The sequence below is a fragment of the Protopterus annectens genome, chromosome 2.part1 (assembly GCF_019279795.1).
Source record: "Protopterus annectens isolate FY-2018-M chromosome 2.part1, PAN1.0, whole genome shotgun sequence".
NCBI lineage: Eukaryota > Metazoa > Chordata > Ceratodontiformes > Protopteridae > Protopterus > Protopterus annectens.
Window position 1 is genome coordinate 678,589,773 of NC_056729.1, and position 20,031 is coordinate 678,609,803.

Consider the following 20,031-nt stretch of genomic DNA (forward strand, 5'->3'; position numbering starts at 1 on the left):
AGGAATTGAATGAGCTATGTAATGTTCTGTAGAGATCATATAGGATGGATAATGTTTGCAACTGAAAATATGTCAATATGACTTGTTTTCATTTATACAAGTGTATGATTGCCCATGTCATAAATGGTCAGTAAAGATGTTTCTTGTTTAAAAAAATAAGATTTAATTTACCAGCCATTTCAGCAAGCTTGCCCATGAATCCTCCTCTTTTAATGCAGTCTCATCTCCTAGAAAAACAGTTTCCTCTCCTTGGGATATTAATTTTGTGCTAGAGGAGATACTTTCTCCATTTGAGCCAGCTAATCTGTTTGACTTGAGGTTTTTAACATGAAAAACAGTTTTACTAATCACTCTGACCTTTGCAAAAAAGAGTATCTGAGTTGCAAGCTCACATGTTGGGTCAAGTCTACCTCATTTTCCACAGGGATAGGGTTTCTTTGAAAATTCATTCTTCTTTTATTAACAAAACCAGTCTGCACTTTACCCATCCGAGAAACATGCACACCAGTGACAACCATGGCTATATAGTACTTAAAAAATGCACAAACTACATAAAATGTAATAGAGTTTGTGAAGATAGGTGAAGGCTACCAGCCTAACCAGATAGAATTTTGTAGATAATTCTGTCATTTGTAAATATTAATGTAAGCCACAGGTTTGTTCTCTTAAATGTGAAAAGACTGCATTGGATATTGAACTGCAAAAATGTAACAACAGTGCACTCTGCTATAAGAAAGCTAAGTCAAGCATTTTATGACTATCTTTGATGTCATAATTTGGAGCCAATATGTCTGGATAAAGGAATTCTGCCTATTGTTTTGAGGCCAGAGTTAATGTCTAGAATTTGCATGTATAATTTATTTTATTGCTCTAGTTCCTGACCATGTGCAAGATCAAAGGGGCTATTAACCTCAGAGTATGTTAGCCTGGGAACCAGAAAAAAATTATGTAATCTGAATTAAATCAGTGGTACTGTGTTATCAATTTAAGGACAGAAAGAATGAAAGCATTATAGCATTTGCCTTGAGAACATCCAACTCAGCATTGCCTGTGTCTAGGATTTTAGAACTGTTTTCTCTTAGAAATAGCTAAGAAATACAAAAATTAGACTAGATTGTTTTTCTGTGATGTCAGACCTTTTCTATGGTATTATTTTAAGTATTTCTCTGTGATCTCTGAACTCTTGACTAGCACTGTGTAGTAAGAAGTATTGTCTTGTGTTTTTATTTATTAATAAATATTTTTAAATGCTTCAAATGTGGTTGTTTTGTGTAGAGATAATTTAAGCTCTAAGAGTACATTGCATGTATATAGTGATACTGTACCAAGTCACTCCAAATAAGTCTTAACTGTTTGGTTGCACTTACCAGTTGGATAATAATATTGCACAGTAATAACTGGACACCCTTCATAAGGGCCTTTGAATAGCTGATAAATATTAGCTGGGTGGTGGCAGTGATTTCTACCATATTGTCCGGGTAAAAGGGGCACAGCTGGAGAACCTGTGCCAGCCTTCCCCAGGAGTGTCTGTGTGGTTGTATAAACTCTTATCTCATAATGTGTGTGTATGTCAGCTACTTGGGCAGAGACACGAAGCACTGGTTGGACAGAGGGGGTGCTGGAGGTTTTAGCTTGCCCACTAGGCTGAGATCTGGACCCTATAGCTGTGTCAGTGGGGAGTCTTACTGGGGACCTGGAGAGAAAGGGAGAAACCAGTCCCAGACTGACTGTGATCTCTGTGTGCTCTTAAAGGAAATTGTACTTTACTGTGTGTGTATTTATTATCCTTTCCCTATATGAATGCCCATCACTGGTGTTAGTGTTGAGGATCAAGACTCCTTGATTGCTGGGCCAGTGCACAGGCATCACATATTAATTGTTTGGCAGTGGTGGGATATCCACACCACATATTAATTGGTTGGCAAATACAAATGGGTTTGTAGTGGTGTGGGTAGACTGAATTCCTGTAGCGTGTGTACAGTGATCACTGAAGGTGTTTTGCACTCTAAATCTGCCATGCTGTGAATACTCAGAGTTCAGATCACAATTGTTTTATTTCTTTTGTTAGCTTAGTTAGTCAGGGAGAGCAGGCATGTCAGCAGAGGAGTACGGAAAGCTGACAAGGAGCCACCTGGCTGACATGTGCCAGGCTAGGGGACTGGTGCATGGAAATCTGACTAAGGCAGACCTGATTACAGCCTTGGTCAGAGTTGCATAAGAAAATAACGGCCAGGACGATGATCAGACTTGCAGTGGAGATGCGCCACACTCAGATAATGGACAGCTCAACCTCTCTACAGAGGACTTAAAAATCTACCTGGAGCTAAAGAGACTTGATTGGAGGCCAGTCATTTGGAACTAGAAGCAGCTGAGAGACTGAGGTGTCTTGAGAATGAGAAACTGCAACATTTGCAGGCTGAGGAGAAAGAAACTGCAACATTTGCAGGCTGAGGAGAATGAGAAACTGCTACACCTGGAAGCTGAGGAAAAGGAGAGGCAGAGGCAGCACAGAAATGAGATGCTGACTCTTCACCAGAGTCATGGAGGTAATGGTGAAGAGAGTAACTGGACACCAGAAGCAAACAAGGTCAGTAAATTTCTTCTGCAGTTTAAAGAGGGGGATAATTTTGATAGTTTCATTCATATGTTTGAGAGGGTATGTAAACAGTATGATGTTGACCAAAGGCTCTGGGTAAGGTTCCTGACCCCCTTACTCCATGGTAAAGCTGTAACTGTGTTGTCTAAACTTGCTGATTGTGAATATTTTGATTACACTTCTGTTAAAAATCACTTGTTGGAATGTTTTAGACTAACACTTGAAACATGTAGGAAAAGGTTTCGTGAGCATAGACGCAAGGCAGATGAAAGTGTGTGATATGTTGCTGAACTGAGCACTTATTTTCATAGGTGGGTGAGTGAATGTCAGGTCAACCACTTTTGAAGTGCTGGCAGACCTTTTGGTGAGGGAACAAGCCCTTAGCACTTTACCTGAGGACATGAAGATCTGGTTAGCTGATGGACAATGTACTACTTCAGATGAATTGGGGAAAAAGGGAGACCTATACCTAGCAAGCAGGGCATCCCTGAACAAGCAAGGGGCCCCCAGTACTGCTCATGGGTCTAAAGGAACCCATGGTGGGCAGCACAGACTGCCCCAACAGAATCTGCCAGAAGCAGGGGAAGCCACTAGTCCAGGTACACGTCCAGGACCTAGGGTTAAATGTTTTGAATGTAACCAGTGGGGCCATGTGGCATACAGATGTCCACGGAGGCAAGGTGGGGAACAAAAGGTGAGAGAGACATTAAGTGGGAAAGATAAAATGCCAATAGTAGGCTGTCTTTAGATAACAAGGGTACCAAACTACCATCCTGCAGATGTTCTGAGAGGGAAAGATTTGGACGTGGCAGTACCATGTGCTTATGCAATTACACGCAGTCAGGCTAGGAGACAAGCATGTGGGTCTGCTACCTGGCAGAGACCCAGACTGCATACTTGCAGCCAGAACTGATGAGGTGGTTACTTCAGGGAGAGAGCTACTCTGTAGCAGTGAAGACTGAATGTGAGCCACAGCTGCTTGTGGGTACCGATGTTCCCTTGGACAGAGTGACTGCAAAGGTAGAGGTGAGTAGTAGTACCCAGGCTGACAGTGAGGCACCACTGAAAGAGGATGCCAGACTTCCTGTGGAAGGGGAGCTGGCAAGGGTTACAAAGAGAGGGCTGAGACAGCATCAGCTCTCAGACCCTACATAGCAAGGCCTGAGGCAGGTAGCTAGTGAGGCACCTGATTCTCAAGGGAAGGGGGAATCTGTATATTGAGACAAAGGGTTACTATTAAGGGAGTGGACCCCTGAGGGAGGGCTAGAAGGTGAGCAAGTACAGCAGTTGGTACTGTCTAGAGCCTACCATCTGGCTCTTCTATCCATAGCCCATGATATTCCCTTTGCAATTCATATGGGCATAAAACGTACAAAGAGACATATTATGCAGAACTTCTATAGGCCTGGAATTTCCAGAGATGTAACAGGGTACTGCAGGACCTGTGAGTAGTGCCAAAAGGTAGGCAAGGCAGGAGACAAGGTGAGAGATCCTTTCATGCCTTGGTCTGTGATTGAGGAGCCATTTCAGAGAGTAGCTATGGATATTGTGGGGCTTCTGAGTACCCCAAATTTCACAGGGAAAAAGTATATCCTAGTGGTAGTGGATTATGCTACACAATAGCTTGAGGCAGTGGCTCTCTCCTCCACTGAGGTAGAAAAGGTGGCAAATGCTTTGTTAGAGATTTTCAGCATGGTAGTTTTCCCAAAAGAAATACTGACTGACAAAGGTGCCAATTTCATGTCAGACCTGCTGGCTTGTCTGTGAAAGTACTGTGGGGTGAAGCACATGAAGACCATCCTCAGACTAATGGCCTTGTTGAGAGGTTAAACTCTACAATCAAGTCCACGTTACTGACATTTGCAGACCAATTTAAGAGAGAATGGGACAAATATTTGCCATATCTGTTGTTTGCTTACAGAGAGGTTCCACAGGAATCCACAGGTTTTTCACCCTTTGAGTTGCTGTATGGGCATAGGGTAAGGGGCTCTCTAGATTTAATTTGTGATGAGTAGGAAGGTGAGTGTGAACCTCACAAGGAGTCTGTTGTGGCATATGTCCTAAACCTCAGGACAAGGCTCGGGGATCTCATGGGCTTGGCCCTGGAGAACCTAGCAGAAGCCCAACAACAGAAAAAGGTGTGGTATGACAGGAATGCTCAAGCTAGAGATTATGCTGTGGGGCAGCAGGTAATGGTTCTCATTCCTGTCAGATACAAGCTGCAAGCAGCTTAGGAGAGACCCTACAAGGTGGTAAGAAAGATACGTGATGTTAACTACATGTTGGAACTGCTAGGCAGGAGGCAGGGGCCCAAATTGTACCATATTAACATGATGAAACCTTACCAGGATTGGGAGGCCCTTGTGCTGAGCATTTGCAGTGGATTGCAGGAGGAGTCCAAGGGAGATCTGGTGACTGATCTCCTTAGTGAGGCTCAGACTGACACCTCAGTGGAAGGGGTAGCAATGTCCCAACAGCTATCTCCTACCCAGGTTTGAGAAATCTGAGCAGTGTTACAGGATTTTGGGGACATGTACACTGGGAAACCAGGGTGCACCCACCTGGTGCAGCACCAGGTGGATACAGGACCACAAAGGCCTATTAGCCAGGCCCCTTATAGGGTGCATGAGAGAGTCAAACAGACTCTGAGAGAGGAGATACAATAAATGTTGGAACTAGGGGTAATTCAGGAGTCCAACGGTTCCTGGACCTCTCCAGTAGTGCTGGTGCCAAGGGAGGATGGCAGCACCAGCTTTGTGTGGACTAGAGGAAATTAAATAGTCACACAGAGTCAGATGCTTACTCCATGCCTAAGACAGATGAGGCCCTAGAGGAGCTGGGTGAGGCTAAGTATCTTGCAACTATGGATCTTACCAAGGGTTACTGGCAGGTGCCCTTGACTTCCAGTGCTAGAGAGAAGTCAGCTTTTGTGACTCCTTTTGGCTTGTATGAGTTCACAAGGATGCCCTTTGGGATGAAAAAATGCCCCAGCAACTTTCCAGAGGCTGGTAGAGCATGTCCTAGCAGGAGGGTTTGCCTTTGCTTACCTAGATGATATTGCCACCTACAGCCATTCCTGGCAAGAGCACCTTCAACATGTCAGGGAGGTGCTGGGCAGACTACAGGAGGGCAGGGCTGACCATTAGGCCCAGCAAATATCAGGTGGGTATGGCAGTGGTCTCCTACCTGGGACATAGAGTGGGAAGTAGTAAGATCAGGCCAGAACCTGCCAAAATGGAAGCCATTCAGGCATGGCCTGCACATGTTACCAAAAAGCAGGTGAGGGCATTCTGAGTGACAGCAGGGTACTACAGAAAATTTGTCCCCAGTTATAGTACCATAGCTGCTCCCCTCACAGACCTGACAAGGATGAACAGGCCAGATAATGTAGTGTGGACCACAACATTTGAGCAGGCATTCCAGGAGCTTAAAGAAGCTTTGGGAGGACCCCCTGTGTTACCCAGTCTAGATTACAGCAAAACATTTGTTATGCAGGTGGATGCTTCAAACCATGGGGTGGGGGCTGTACATGGCCAGATTTCTTCAGAGGGAGAAGAGCGCTCAGTAGTTTATCTCAGTCTCAGGCTCCATCCCAGGGAGGAATGCTGTGCAGCTGTAGAAAAGGAATGTCTAGCCATAGTGTGGGCACTACAGAAACTTCAGCCTTATCTGTATGGAAGAAAATTCACTGCAGTGACAGATCACAACCCCCTAAACATGCTTACACAAAGCCAGCTAGCAAAATGCCAAGTTGCTAAGATGGAGACTAGGGTTGCAAGCATATATATGTCATGTCAGTGCAGCACCGCAGTGGGATTATCAATGCTAATGTAGATGGGCTCTCAAGACAGGGAATGGGGCAAGATATACTCAGATAAACCTTACCCCTCTCAAGCAATGTTTCACAATGGTCACTTGAAAAAGTAGCTTGAGTTCTGCAGGGGGGGGGGTCTGAAAATAGATGAAGGTTGCCAGCCTAGCCAGATAGAATTTTGTAAATAATTCTGTCATTTGTAAATATTAATGTAAGCCACAGGCTTGTTCTCTTAAATGTGAAAAAACTGCATTGGATATTGCAAAAATGTAACAAAAGTGCACTCTGCAGTAAGAAAGCTGAGTCAAGCATTTTATGACCATCTTTGATGTCATAATTCGGAGCCGATATGTCTGGATGAAGGACTTTTGCCTATTGTTTTAAGGCCAGAGTTAATGGCTAGAATTTGCATGTATAATTTCTTTTATTGCTCTGGTTACTGACCAGCTGCAAGATCAAAGGGGCTATTAACCTCTGAGAGTCTGTTAGCCTGGGAACCAGAAAGAAATTATGTAATCTGAAATGAATCAGTGGTACTGTGTTATCAATTTAAGGACAGAAAGAATGAGAGCATTAGAGCATTTGTCTTGAGAACATCCAACTCAGCGCTGCCTGTGTCTAGATATAAGTACGATTTTAGAACTGTGTTTTCTCTTAGAAATAGCTAGGAAATAGAAACAATAGACTAGTTTGTTTTTCTGTGATGTCAAAACTTTTTTACTGTATTATTTTAAGTATTTCTCTGTGATCTCTGAACTCTTGACTAGCACTTTGTAGTAAGAAGTATTGTCTTGTGTTTTTATTATTAAATATTTTTAAATGTTTCAGCTGTGGTTGTTTTGTGTAGAGATAATTTAAGCTCTAAGAGTACATGGCATGTATATAGTGATACTGTACCAAGTCACTCCAAATAAGTCTTGACTGTTTGCTTGCACTTACCAGTTGGATAATAGTATTGCACAGTAATAATTGGACACCCTTCATAAGAGCCTTTGAGTAGCTGATAAATATTAGCTGGGTGGTGGCAGTGATTTCTACCGTATAGTCTGGGTAAAACGGGTACAGCTGGAGAACCTGTGCCAGCCGTCCCCAGTAGTGTCTGTGTGGTTGTATAAACTCTTATCTCAAACTGTGTGTGTGTCAGCTACTTGGGCAGAGACACGAAGCACTGGTTGGACAGAGAGGGTGCTGGAGGTTTTAGTTTGCCCACTAGCCTAAGATCTGGACCCTATAGCTGTGTCAGTGGGGAGTCTTATTGGGGACCTGGAGAGAAAAGGAGAAACCAGCCCCAGACTCACTGTGATCTCTGTGTGCTCTTAAGGGAAATTGTACTTTACTGTGTGTGTATTTATTATCCTTTCCCTATATGGATGCCTGTCACTGGTGTTAGTGGTGATGGTCGAGGGTCTATGATTGCCGGGCCAGTGCACGGTCATCACAGAGTTAATACGTGCTTTCAACATATTGTAATAAAATACTTCATCACAACTAAGAGCCTCATCAATAAAGAGCATTTAAGTACACAAATTAAAAATGTATATTCATCCAATCATACTCTTAAAGGTACAATACACAATGTTAAAAAATTCCTGTATAACAGTTCCAAAAAGACACTTATATTTATTGATATACTAATAAAAACATTAAATCTTTTTTAATTAAATTAAAAATTGAGTGGGAGGTTGGCATAATGGTTAAGGTATCTATCTTACAGAAACACGGTGCAAGGTTTGATTCTCACAAGGGGTGATTGGCTAAGCTTAAAATGGTCCAAAAGGGAAGTTAGCCTAGTAATAATCTATGAACCTATGAACTTACGAATCTATAAAAAAAATTAAAACACATGTAAAAATCCAAGAAATAATCAAAAAAGTGATCATTACTTAGCAACTCTCATATTTAAAACTGGATACACAGAAATCATGTCATTTAACCCTGGTGTTTCATTAGCATGCAATTTTAACTGCCAAAGCAGTTCTTTGTATTCCAAATTGTTCTCCCAACATCCCTTCTCCTCCATTATATCTCTGCTTATGATTTCCAAGATGGCAAAGATAGACTTCGTAAATCCCTGACAAGAAACAGTATGCTTATAAAGAGCATTTTTGGTATTACTATTTTGATATCCTGATAGTGCTCGTGAATCCTTTTATGTAGTGACCTTTTAGTTTTATCCTACAAAAACACTTACATGCAAAGCGTAATGCCAGGTACACTAAACCTTTTGTTTGGCAATTACCATCTTTGAAGAATAAAACATACTGACCATGGGAATATGGTAATACCATTTTAGAAGTTGTACAAATACAGTTACATTGAAGACAATGTCCATATTTACATGTGTTCCCACTGCTTTTTTCTCTTTTAACACCCTTCTCTAAAATCATTTTTGTATTACATCTGGTCTTATAGACCACTCATGGAGGGGGTACAAACTTCTTGGAATCAAAAGATTTCAAAATATTCCAATTATTCCTAATAATATTCATTATGTCATTATTCATAGGACCATACTGTAAAATTAAAGCCTTGATAAAAGTATCATGCCTACCCTTAAACAGTTTTTTTAGCATATATACTAAATAGATCATTACCTACAATGGAAAAAATTCTCTCTTAATTAGAACCATAACTTCTTTATCTGAAGTAGTTAACTTCATTTTATCTGCAACTTGTGGGACAGAGTCCCCAGCTACTCCGATCCTGGGAGGCCCTTATGGAATGATATTCCTGAGCACCGCAGAGCCAAAGGATGCTCTATCCCTCGAAATCAGATGTAATTTGTAATGGGAAATGAAGGTATGTGAATTGGCCCAGGTCACTGCTGCACAAATATTGTCCAAAGGCACCCTAGACCAAAAAGCAGCAGAAGTCACCATGGACCTGATAGAGTGAGCCTTAGCAATACCAGGAGGAGATAAACCTTTTGTTTTGTAGGCATGTAAAATACAAAGAGTGATCCATCTGGCCAAAGAAACTTTGGAAATAGCTTTTCCCATAAAAGCTTTGGAAAAGGAAACAAACAATTGGTCAGTCTTGTGGAAAGACTTCATTCTATAAAGATAAAAACAAAGCTATCTATGAACATCTAACAAATGGAGTTTGTATTCACCTTTATTTTGGAAGTTATGAAAGAAAACGGGCAGATTAATGGACTGGTTTATGTTTGCTTCAGATGCCACTTTAGGTAAGAAGGAAGGGTTAGTACGGAGGGAGACCCTATCCTTACAGAATACCAAATATGGAGGCACAGCAGACAGAGCTTGAAGCTCAGAAACCCTCCTAGCAGATGTAATGGTGACTAGGAAAGTGGTCTTCCAGGAAAAAAGCTTCCAAGTCCACCGAAGCTGCAGGTTCAAAAGGAGGAGCCACCAATGTCTGTAAAACAAAAGTAGAGGAGCCACCAATGTCTGTAAAACAAAAGTAAGGTCCCAAGGAGGCACTGAATCCTTGACAGGTAGCTGTAACAGAAAATTACCTTTAAGAAAAGCCTAGAGGAGGCTAAGGCCATGTTGTCTTCACCAACGTGAAAACTGGAAATGGCTGCCAATTGTACTTTCACTGTGGAGGAACTAGCTCCTTGCTGAAAGATACCAGACAGGAAGTCCAACACCACTGGAACAGGGGCTGTAAAGGGATCTATTTTTCTCTGTGAGGCCCAAATGGAAAAGTGCTTCCATTTACTGCAATAAGGTTTCCTAATGGAGTCTTTAAGAGAAGCCACCAGAATGGATTTTACCGGGGATGAAAGACCGGGAGTCCTGGAAATGAACGGAACTGGAGCAATCAGGTTGTCAGCTTGAGGCTGCCCAGATCGGGTGGACATGCCCCCGACGGATGGGAGATTAGAGCCGGGCAGGGATCCAGAACCTATGGGGGAGCTAAGAGATGAGACCAAAGGAATGGGAACCAAACCTGATAAGGCCAGAAAGGGACAATGAGGATCACTTTGCATCATAGTCGGCAAACATTCTGAAGAAACTTTGGAATGAGTGGCAATGGTGGATAAGCATACAGAAGCCCTGGGGGCCAAGCATGGACTAGAGCGTCTCTGGGGACTTCCCCAGGAGAGGGAATCAGAGTGAAGAACTCACTGCACTTCGTGTTGGAAGGAGATGCGAAGAGATAGCAGCAAGGCTGACCCCATGCAAAGAAGATCTCCTCCGCTACTGACTGTTTCAGAGACGACTTGTAAGGCATCAGAATGGCCCGACTAAATCTGTCCACTAAAATGTTTGAGCACCCCAGGATGTGCATTGCTATCAGAAACCGACCGGTGGAAATCCCCCATTCCCACACTCTCATGGCCTCACGACATAGGGGGTAGGATCTGGTTCCCCCTGCTTGTTGATATACCAGACAACCGACATGTTGTGTGACTGAATTGCAATCAATCCGAGATGGAGGACTGTGTGAAAGGCTTCCGCTGAAAGCACTGCCCTCATCTCTAGAACATTTATGTGCAACTTGGTCTCTGACTGGGACCACGTGCTTGGAATGTCCTTCCCAAACAGTGCCCCCCCCCACCTGAGTTGGGAGGCATCTGTGGTCACTGTGGCTTGGACTGGAGATGACACGAAGGGGTGTCCTTTTGATATCTCCGGTGAACTTAACTACCAAAGAAGAGACGTCCTGCAGACATGACTGATCTTGGTTAGACATTCCATGGGCAGGTCTAGCCAAGACCTTTGAACAGCCAGAGTCCACTGAAGAACCCGCATGTGAAGGTGCGCACAAGGGAGAATCGATATGGTGGCAGCCATGGAGCCTAGAGCCCGGAGAACCTCACTCCCCTTTGAAGACTCGGAGTTCGCTATCTGAGCTATGTGGCACCTGAGGTGTAGGATCCTGCCTGGAGTTAAGAATACCTTCATCGGCAAAGTGTCTAGCCACGCCTCAATGAAGTCTAGAACTTGTACTGGTTGCAAATGGGATTTGTGAACATTGACTGTAATTCCTAGTAGATCTGCCAACCGAATGAAATAATCTTGGGCCAGACACAAGTGATGCTTGTTGGGCGCAGCAAAGAGCCAGTCATCCAGGTATGGAAACACCTGAATACACTGAAGCCTGAGGTGAGCCGCTACAACTGCCATTACCTTGGTGAACACCCTGGGGGCTGTGGTGAGACCAAAGGATAGGGTTCTGAACTGAAAATGACTGGCTCCCAGCCGGAAGCGCAGAAACCTCCTGGAGATTCTGTGTATTTTGATGCGGTAGTAAGCATCCTGGAGGTCTAACAAGCACATCCAGTTGCATTCTCGGAGATAAGGTAGAATGTACTGTAGGGTGACCATCCGGAATTTCTGTTTCGCTACTGACAGGTTTAATGTTGACAGGTCTAGAATGGGCATGAGGTCCCCTGTCTTTTTTGGCACCAAAAAGAACCTTGAGTAGACACTTAATCCAGACTGATCGGGGTGTGGGACCTGTTCGATGGCTCGTTTGATAAGCAGCTTTGAAACCTCTAGAGCTGCGGCCTCCCTATGAGCGAGTGGAACATCCGGGAGGTGTTTTGTAATATTTGGAGGGGCAACAAATGGCATAGAGTAACCTCTGGATATTATCTGTAAAACCCAGTAATCTGTTGTAATGGACTCCCATGCTGCTGGGTGTAAGGTCAATCGTCCCCCGATTGCCTCCAGAGTAGGACAGTTGGGCAACCCCTCAGGGCTGCTGACCGGGTCTATCAGAAAAGGGTTCCCCTAGACCCGGAATTCCTGGGACCTCTTGTACCTCTGGGTCAGCATCGATCCTGTCCCCCTCTGCCACTGGGGGAATAGTTGTCCTGAGAATCCCGGGAAAACTGAGATTTTTGGAACCACATCTTCTTCTGCCCTCTTTGATTCCTAGAGAAGGATCACTGAGGGTTAGAGAAGCGGACTCCGATGGCAGACAAAGTCTTCCTGTCCTTTTTGCTCTGGACAAGTGTGTCACGTACTGTCTTCCCAAAAAGGGAAGAACTGTCGTAGGGAGCATTGATAAATGACACCTTGAAAGGGTCCGCGAACTGACACAATGTGAGCCAGGCATGATGCCTCATGGCTATGCCTGTCTCAGCCGCCCTAGCTGCTCCTTCCGTGGCATGGGAAAGGAGTCACATTGATGTGTTTGAGACGAACTTCAGAGTAGACATTTTCAGTGAGAACTGTCTGTCCTGCAGCGATAAAGACTCTGGGGGCAACTCATCAAATTTCCGAAGCAAGGTCTCGCTGAAGCCGAATCACATGCCAAATAATTCAGTGCATGGATAGAAAAGGTCGCTGAGGACTAGACATGCTTCCCAAACCTATCCACCGACCTGGACTCCTTGTCTGGAGGGTGGACTGAGGAACTCTCCTGTGCTAGTTCTTTCTTTGTGGCCGCTGCAACCAACATAGCATCAACTGGGGCTCCTTTTGACCAAGGTTGTCTGTCGAAAGGGTGGGATAAAACCTTGTCAGGGCATTTGGGGATGGGCTCCATGATGTCAGGCTCCTTCCATGCCTTTGTGGTGATGAGGTCAACCAAGGGGTCCACTGGTGGGGACACCCAGGAAGTAGATGAGCCCATGCCAAAGGCCTCCAGGAACACTGACTCATCCCCAGAAGGTTTTTGGGGCAGACCAACCTCCCCTCTGGCGGAGGATCTCCATAATTTCTCCGAAGGAGACATCTTTGGGAGGTGACCTGGGGGAACCTTCTCCTTCATCTAAGTCAGTGTCCGTAGTGAGGGACTCAGTGGAGTCCAAGTGCCTCCTTTTACACTTGTGCTTACGGTGAGCCTCTTCAGTGGGACTTTCAGAAGGAGATCCATGAGCCATAGGGGTTTCCTCAGGGAAATTAACCTGAGGATCCTCTGGCACAGGCTGTCCCTGAGACAGGATGAAGGGAGTCATTGCCAAATCCAGGGGGGCCTGGGTGGTATCTGAGGGGATGGGCTGGGGTCTCAATCCCTGGGAGAGAACCTTCTCCACCACTTTGAAGGCCGAGGGAGAAGCCTCCCTGGATCTGAAGCAGGGACCAGAGCTGAAGCCAGGGTAGCCTGAGATCCGAGGGAATGGGTCGGATCTGAAAAGAATCCATTCCCCTGGGTCCAACTCCCTGTTCCAGGCTCCGAGAGTCACTCGGATTCAAACAGGTCGGATCCGAAGAACTCAAGGTAACAGCCGGAGTCACGATTGGAGGAACAGTCAGCGCCGAGCTACCAGCTCCAAAAAACCTCGTATCCAAGTGCCCCGAAGCATGGATCGGGGAAGGAGAGATGGGGCAGAAGAGAGGCATGGAGGTCCCCCCACCAGAGAAGAGGAGCCTGGCAAGACTCCCATCTGAATTTCAGTCTGAATAAATCTCCTCATCATCCTGTCCATATCCATGTCCAATAGGCTCCGAGTCGACCTTGAAGAGGCCACCAACTTGGATCTGGCTGGTCTGCGCAATGGGGAGGAAGGCCTCGGATCCAAATGTTCCAACGGCTCCAGTGAGAAATGAAGAGACCAGAGCCGTGGAGAAACAGGCCTCATGGTCTTAGATGGGGGACGGAGAAAGAACTCCCTGTCTGGGGATCTCTTACAATGTCTGTCCTTTTTCTCCCTTTCCTCTCTGCACTTTTCTTTATCTTTTGCTTTCTCCTTTTCTTTTTCTTTGTCAGCCACGCTGACTGAAGATTTGTCCTTAGGAGGCCCATCACCAGAAGAAGAGGGAGGTTGTGTCCCTGACTGGGTAGGAGGTGATACACTAGAGACCAAGGCCGAGGCAGATTCCAGCATGGCAGCAGGGAGAAGGCCTTTGGCACCTAGATTGGCCTTCCGATCCGTAAGGGCCCTCAGGTTAAATCCAGAACAGATAGCACATTGACTGGACAAATGTGCCACTCCCAAGCAAATTACACATAGAGTGTGATCATCGGCCGGGGAGAGCTTATGGCCACACTCTGTACATTTTTTTAAAGACAGGCTTCGGCTGATCAGCCATAGTCCTGCACTCAAAGGTACAAACACTACCTCTCCAAACCACACACAAACACAGCTAGGTGGAAGGGCAGGCCTAACTGCTACTCTCTACAAAACTTTTTCTTTTTTTTTTTTAAACACCGATGACCAAGTGAGATACTACACAAGGGGAGGAAGTGAAAAAATTCACTCAAGCACACCTAGATACCAGAAAAAATACCACTTACTATCCCTGAGCTCAGAGCAAAGAAGATCATGATGCACACTACTGGTGTGGCAAACGAGATCTGAGGGAAGATAGGAGATGGTAGGGCATTATGGGTAAGGGGAGGAGCTTGAAGCTTGGAGCAGATCCTAGAAAAAAAGTTGCCAGCTCGGATCCGATACGGATCCGTATACCCATAGGTTGCAGATAAAATGAAGTTAACTACTTCAGATCTTTAGTACACTTTTTTTTTTTTTTAGAATAAGATTCCGCTCTTACCTAGGCTTCTTTTTTTAAGTAGAAATGCCTTATAAGAATCCTTCTGGAGTCCATAAAAAGCCAGATGACGTTATCTGTCGGTCTGCATTATGGAAAATAATATCTCAGTTTTATGCCTGCTTCTTAAATTGGCAGAACAGGAGTGTAATCACTGCATGAATGCTTTTTTTTGACTGCACACAGCCAAGCAAAATATGCAGATATCAGACACTTTGCCAGCACAGTCAGCCTGTCCCCTTTGCTCACCTGGACTGTCTGACTCCCAGAATCTATTACATGCCAAATTCAAAGGCATGGATTAATTTTTGAACACATTTGTATTTGATTCTCTTTTATACAGAGCTTCATAGAGCAAGTCATATTTTATTTGGCAGTTAATTGCTATTCATAACTGTACAGCAAAGTTATGAAACTTTTACTAATCATAGCAAGCGCTGCATCTAAGCACAATATGCCCTTCATTGTAAAAGATATTCACTAGAAATTATATTTTATTTTTCTATAAGTGGAATAGAGCACTGATCCCTTCGAAATTTCACAGGCTGATCCAGGGGCATATGGAGTAGGTAGGTTAGATAATGTGCAAAGAAACTACAACAAATGTTATAGTTAAAAATGTGGTTAGTCTTCTACAAAATAAACATTTCTGTAGTCTCTTGTTAAGTACAACAGAAGTAAATGATTTCAGTACTATATTTATGTACATTTTATTGTCTGTGGTAAGATAAAAGCTAAATATGATCATAACAGAAAATATTTATACAGGAAAAAAGAGAAAAAGCAGTCTGAGACGAACAGAAGTTAGTGCAATAAGAAAGGAAATGGGAGATGTATTATCAAGATGGTGAAGCAGCTGTACTGTGAGCCAAGATGTATTTAGTCAGGGTGCATGTTTAACGCAAACATTATTTTAATATAATGTGGCTGAAGCTGTTAGTGTAGTAAGGTCAAGATAACTGTTTCTTTCATTTAATGTGTTTGGATATGTAATTCTTGAATTGTGGCTGGCATTTGGTTACAAGAATGGTTTCTTTGAGGCTGGAAAGAAGAGCTTCCCAAAGCTAAAGGGTATAATGTAAAAAAAAAAAAGTCACTGCAATGGACTTGACATGGTTGGGGAGGGGTGATTGCTAGGAGGGTCCTATGGAGGGATTTGGTCTTAAAAGTTTTGAATGGTGAGGCAACAAGCAAAGAATGGGAAAGAATCTAGTCTGAGCTGTTTAAAAATTAGTGGTCCAAGTAGCAGCATGTTTTTGCTTTTTAAGTAGACATTTGGCCTAAAGTCCCTGGCCACCATCACTTATGAATTTATGTCTCATGTTTTTGTTCTGTTTCTCATTAAATCGCTGGTTTTCAGGAGTGGTAAAACAAAACCTTTTATTCTAGCAATTTTTTAAGTTTATAAGCTCAGTATTTGAAACGTGTCCCCTATTTTGGGGCTGTATTCCCCCCATTATTGGCTTTGTTATGTATTTTTGTGCTAAGAGGTTGAGAACTATGGGGAGACGTGAGAACTGAATTCACTAAATGATAGCCATTTAATTTTGTCTTCCTGTCTTTAAGGCAACTGCTGATTTAGCTTAGTGGTATGTTACTATGACTAGAATATACAGGGTTCTCGGATCAAGACTTGGCAGTGAAATGCATGGTGGTAACAATATTTTATGCAAGCAACTTTCCAAAATTATAAAAGCAATGTTTAAAATGTATCCCTGGTTTTTGGCCTTTTGCCCCCCAATTGAAAAGTGCAATAAACTGTGCAACATGCCTATGACTTGCACTACTGTGATTCTGTATTTTATATATATATATATATGTGTGTGTGTATTGTGTGTAGAAGTAGACTGTTATCATGGAAATATTCTGAATAGGGCAGTTTTGTCATTATTGGTGCATGCATTTTACTTCATTGCCTACTGGAAAAATGTTCAAACAATACATTTAAAATGCAGTTGTGTGTGGAAGTAGACTGTTATCATGGAAATGTTCTGAATAGGGCAGTTTTGTCATTGGTTCATGCATTTTTGTTTCGTTGCCTACTGGAAAAATGTTAAATATAATTTAATAAAGTCAGGAAGGTGTATCAAAAAATGGATGTATGTTTCTTGTTTTGTGTGAGGGGCCTCTGATATGAAAACAGTCCAAAGGTAATCTTTATCCACCACTGGCCAGATGCATTTTCTTTGGATGTGGTGTGGGTTTCAATGCTGCTTCAATGAACATGAGTTTCAAGGGCAGAGAAGTTTTAATGCCAAGTCTATTTTCATTGTTAGAAAGTATTGTTTTGTTTAGCAGATATCTATTAGTGTTTGCACATTGTGCTATAAAATGTAAAAAACTAAAATCCAAATGATCATTGTAGAATTAAAGCAGTATGCACACATTAGTGTTTATGGTAAATGAGATGAAATAGCCAGGTAATGGGACATTGGAATGGCTGCAGGGGGACTCTGGTGCTATATTTTGATTCTGTTCTTCAGTTTGCGTTTCACAGTTGGTATCCCAAAATTCCATCGGAGTGGGTGGGGTTGTTTATGTATGCAAATTTTACATTAATCAGCGTACAGATTTGTACCTATTTTTCATGGACCTTGTCCAGATTTTTGATGTTTCCAGATTGAGAGGTATGGGATTCTTAAGCTACATGAGGCAACCATCAGTCTGGGGGGGGGGGGGGGCTCTGTAATCTTGTGTATTTTTAGGAATATCAAAAATACTAGAAATCCTTGTGTGTAAATTATATAAAAAATGCATATTTTTGTCAATTAGACCTTGCATTAACCAGTCATCTAACATTAAATCTTTCTTCTTATAGCTAATATTAATCTCATTTCTAGAGACCACAATGTAATTACTGTCATCTCTTATAATGCCAAACATAGCTGTCACATAACCCATGGTGACAGCATAATTCTCCCCCCACTTGACAGGCTTTTTTACCCTTAGCATTTTTCCCTCTCTTAATTGGTTTAAAAGCTGTCTTTCTCCCTTTGTTAAATGATATTGCTTTTGATAACCAACTGTGTCTACATGTAGTTGGTGGAATTCTGAAATAACTTTTTCAAATATGCAAATTGCAGGCGGAAGTAGAGGACTGAAAGTACTTTTTTTTTTGAAACAAGAAATTTCATCCTTGTTAAATTTATATTTATCACAAAAAAAATAAATCCAAACTTAACTTCCTGATAAAAAAAAATAATTTTTAATACAGTATCAACTATATTAAATCTCTTAGAAATAAAAGTAAAATCTTTTTCAAATAAGAAATATTTTAAACCAACCTCTTTTTTTAGTGTAATTGTACATTTTAAAACGTCTGTATTTATATACACCTTTGAGCTCTTTTTCAATACATCCAAAATGCCCTTCATTAATAGTGTTGGTAAAAGAAGATGTGTCCAAAATAATGAGAAGTTATATACCTACCATAACGTTCCATGTTAGTTGTCTTCTCTCACCTTCTTTCTTGCTGGATGGGTTCAGAGCCGATCCTCGGCTCTGACTCGGCCACTTACTAAAGCTCGAGAGCTTATTTTACCGGCTCGAGGCAACCCTATATCCCATGATGCTAGGCAATAACTCCCCAGATCTCGTTTGCAAGCTGAAAAACCTAGCATAGGCCAATAAAACAAAATCCTCCAACTGGAAAGGAGGAAGAGGGATAAAACCCCCCAAAGATCGTTATCTACACTATATATATCCTAGGACACCTAGATGGTGAAACAAGGGAATATAAGGACCCTTCAAAGAAGGGAAGATCTTCTCGGTCTGTCCAGGCTAGGGGGATGGTGGGTGGGATGCAAGAAAGAAGACGAGAGAAGACAACTAACATGGAACGTTATGGTAGGTACATAACTTCTCAATGTTAAGTTGTCAATCTTGCCTTCATTCTTGCTGGATGGGACCGCGTCCCTAGCACCTTCATCCTGGGTGGCTCATTGGAACAGACTCTTGAGAACGGTGGAACCAAATTTTGCTCTGTCCCTGGATGCCATGTCCAATTTGTAATGCGAAACAAAGGTATGAGGAGAGACCCATGTGGCTGCTGCACAGATAGTGTCTATTGGTAGTCTAGCTTGAAAAGCTGTAGATGTAGCTAGTGCTCTAGTTGAATGGGCTTTTGGCTTAGAAGTTAATTCTCTGCCTCTGAGTTGATAAATAGATGTAATCACAGAAGACAGCCACCTAGATAGGGTTACCTTAGATACAGGAAGGCCTTTCTTATTTTCTGCATACGATAAAAACAGTTGATCAGACTTCCTTATTTGTTTGGTTCTATCCAAATAGTATCGGAGATGGCGGTGAACATCTAGATAATGTAGCTTTTGCTCCGCTCTATTAGTATAGTTTGGGAAAAAAACTGGGAGATCAATTGATTGATTTAAATTTATCTGCATAGCCACCTTGGGTAAGAAGGATGGATTAGTTCTTAGAGAAACTCTGTCTTTATGGAAGATTAAGTAGGGAGGACGAATGCAGAGGGCGTGAAGCTCAGATACTCTCCTAGCAGAAGTAATGGCGACTAGGAAGAGTGTCTTCCAGGAAAGAAATTTCAATGAAAAGGAGACCGCAGGTTCAAAGGGGGGAAGAATCAAGGATGTTAAGACTAAATTAAGATCCCACTGAGGTGGAGGGTCTTTGATCGGAGGCTTAAGTAAAAATACACCTTTAAGGAAAGCTTTGCAAAGCTTATGGGACATGATGTTGTGGTCCGATAAGCCTATATGAAAATTCGATATGGCTGCCAACTGAACTTTTACTGTAGAGGCAGAAGACCCTGAATGAAAAATTTCGGCTAGGAAGTCTAAGACCGAATGAATTGGGGCAGTAAAGGGATCTATATTCCTTGCCTTTGCCCAGAAGGAGAAATGTTTCCATTTACTAGTGTAAATCCTTCTGGTGGAAGATTTAAGGGAAGCTACTATGATATCCCAGACGGGATTAGAAATCATAGGAAGCCTGGCTGAAGACGGAAGTGGAGCAACCAAGCAGTGAGGTTGAGAGAATGTAGGGATTGGTGCAGCTGCCCCGACTGATGGGTCAACAGATCTGGAGCTGGGTCCAGATGCCAAGGCTGTACCAAAAGATAACGATGTAGGAACGGAAACCATATCTGTCGAGGCCAATAAGGGGCAATGAGAATCAACTTGGCTCTCAAGGCGGTTGCTTTCTGAATTACTTGTGGGATTAGAGGAAAGGGTGGAAAG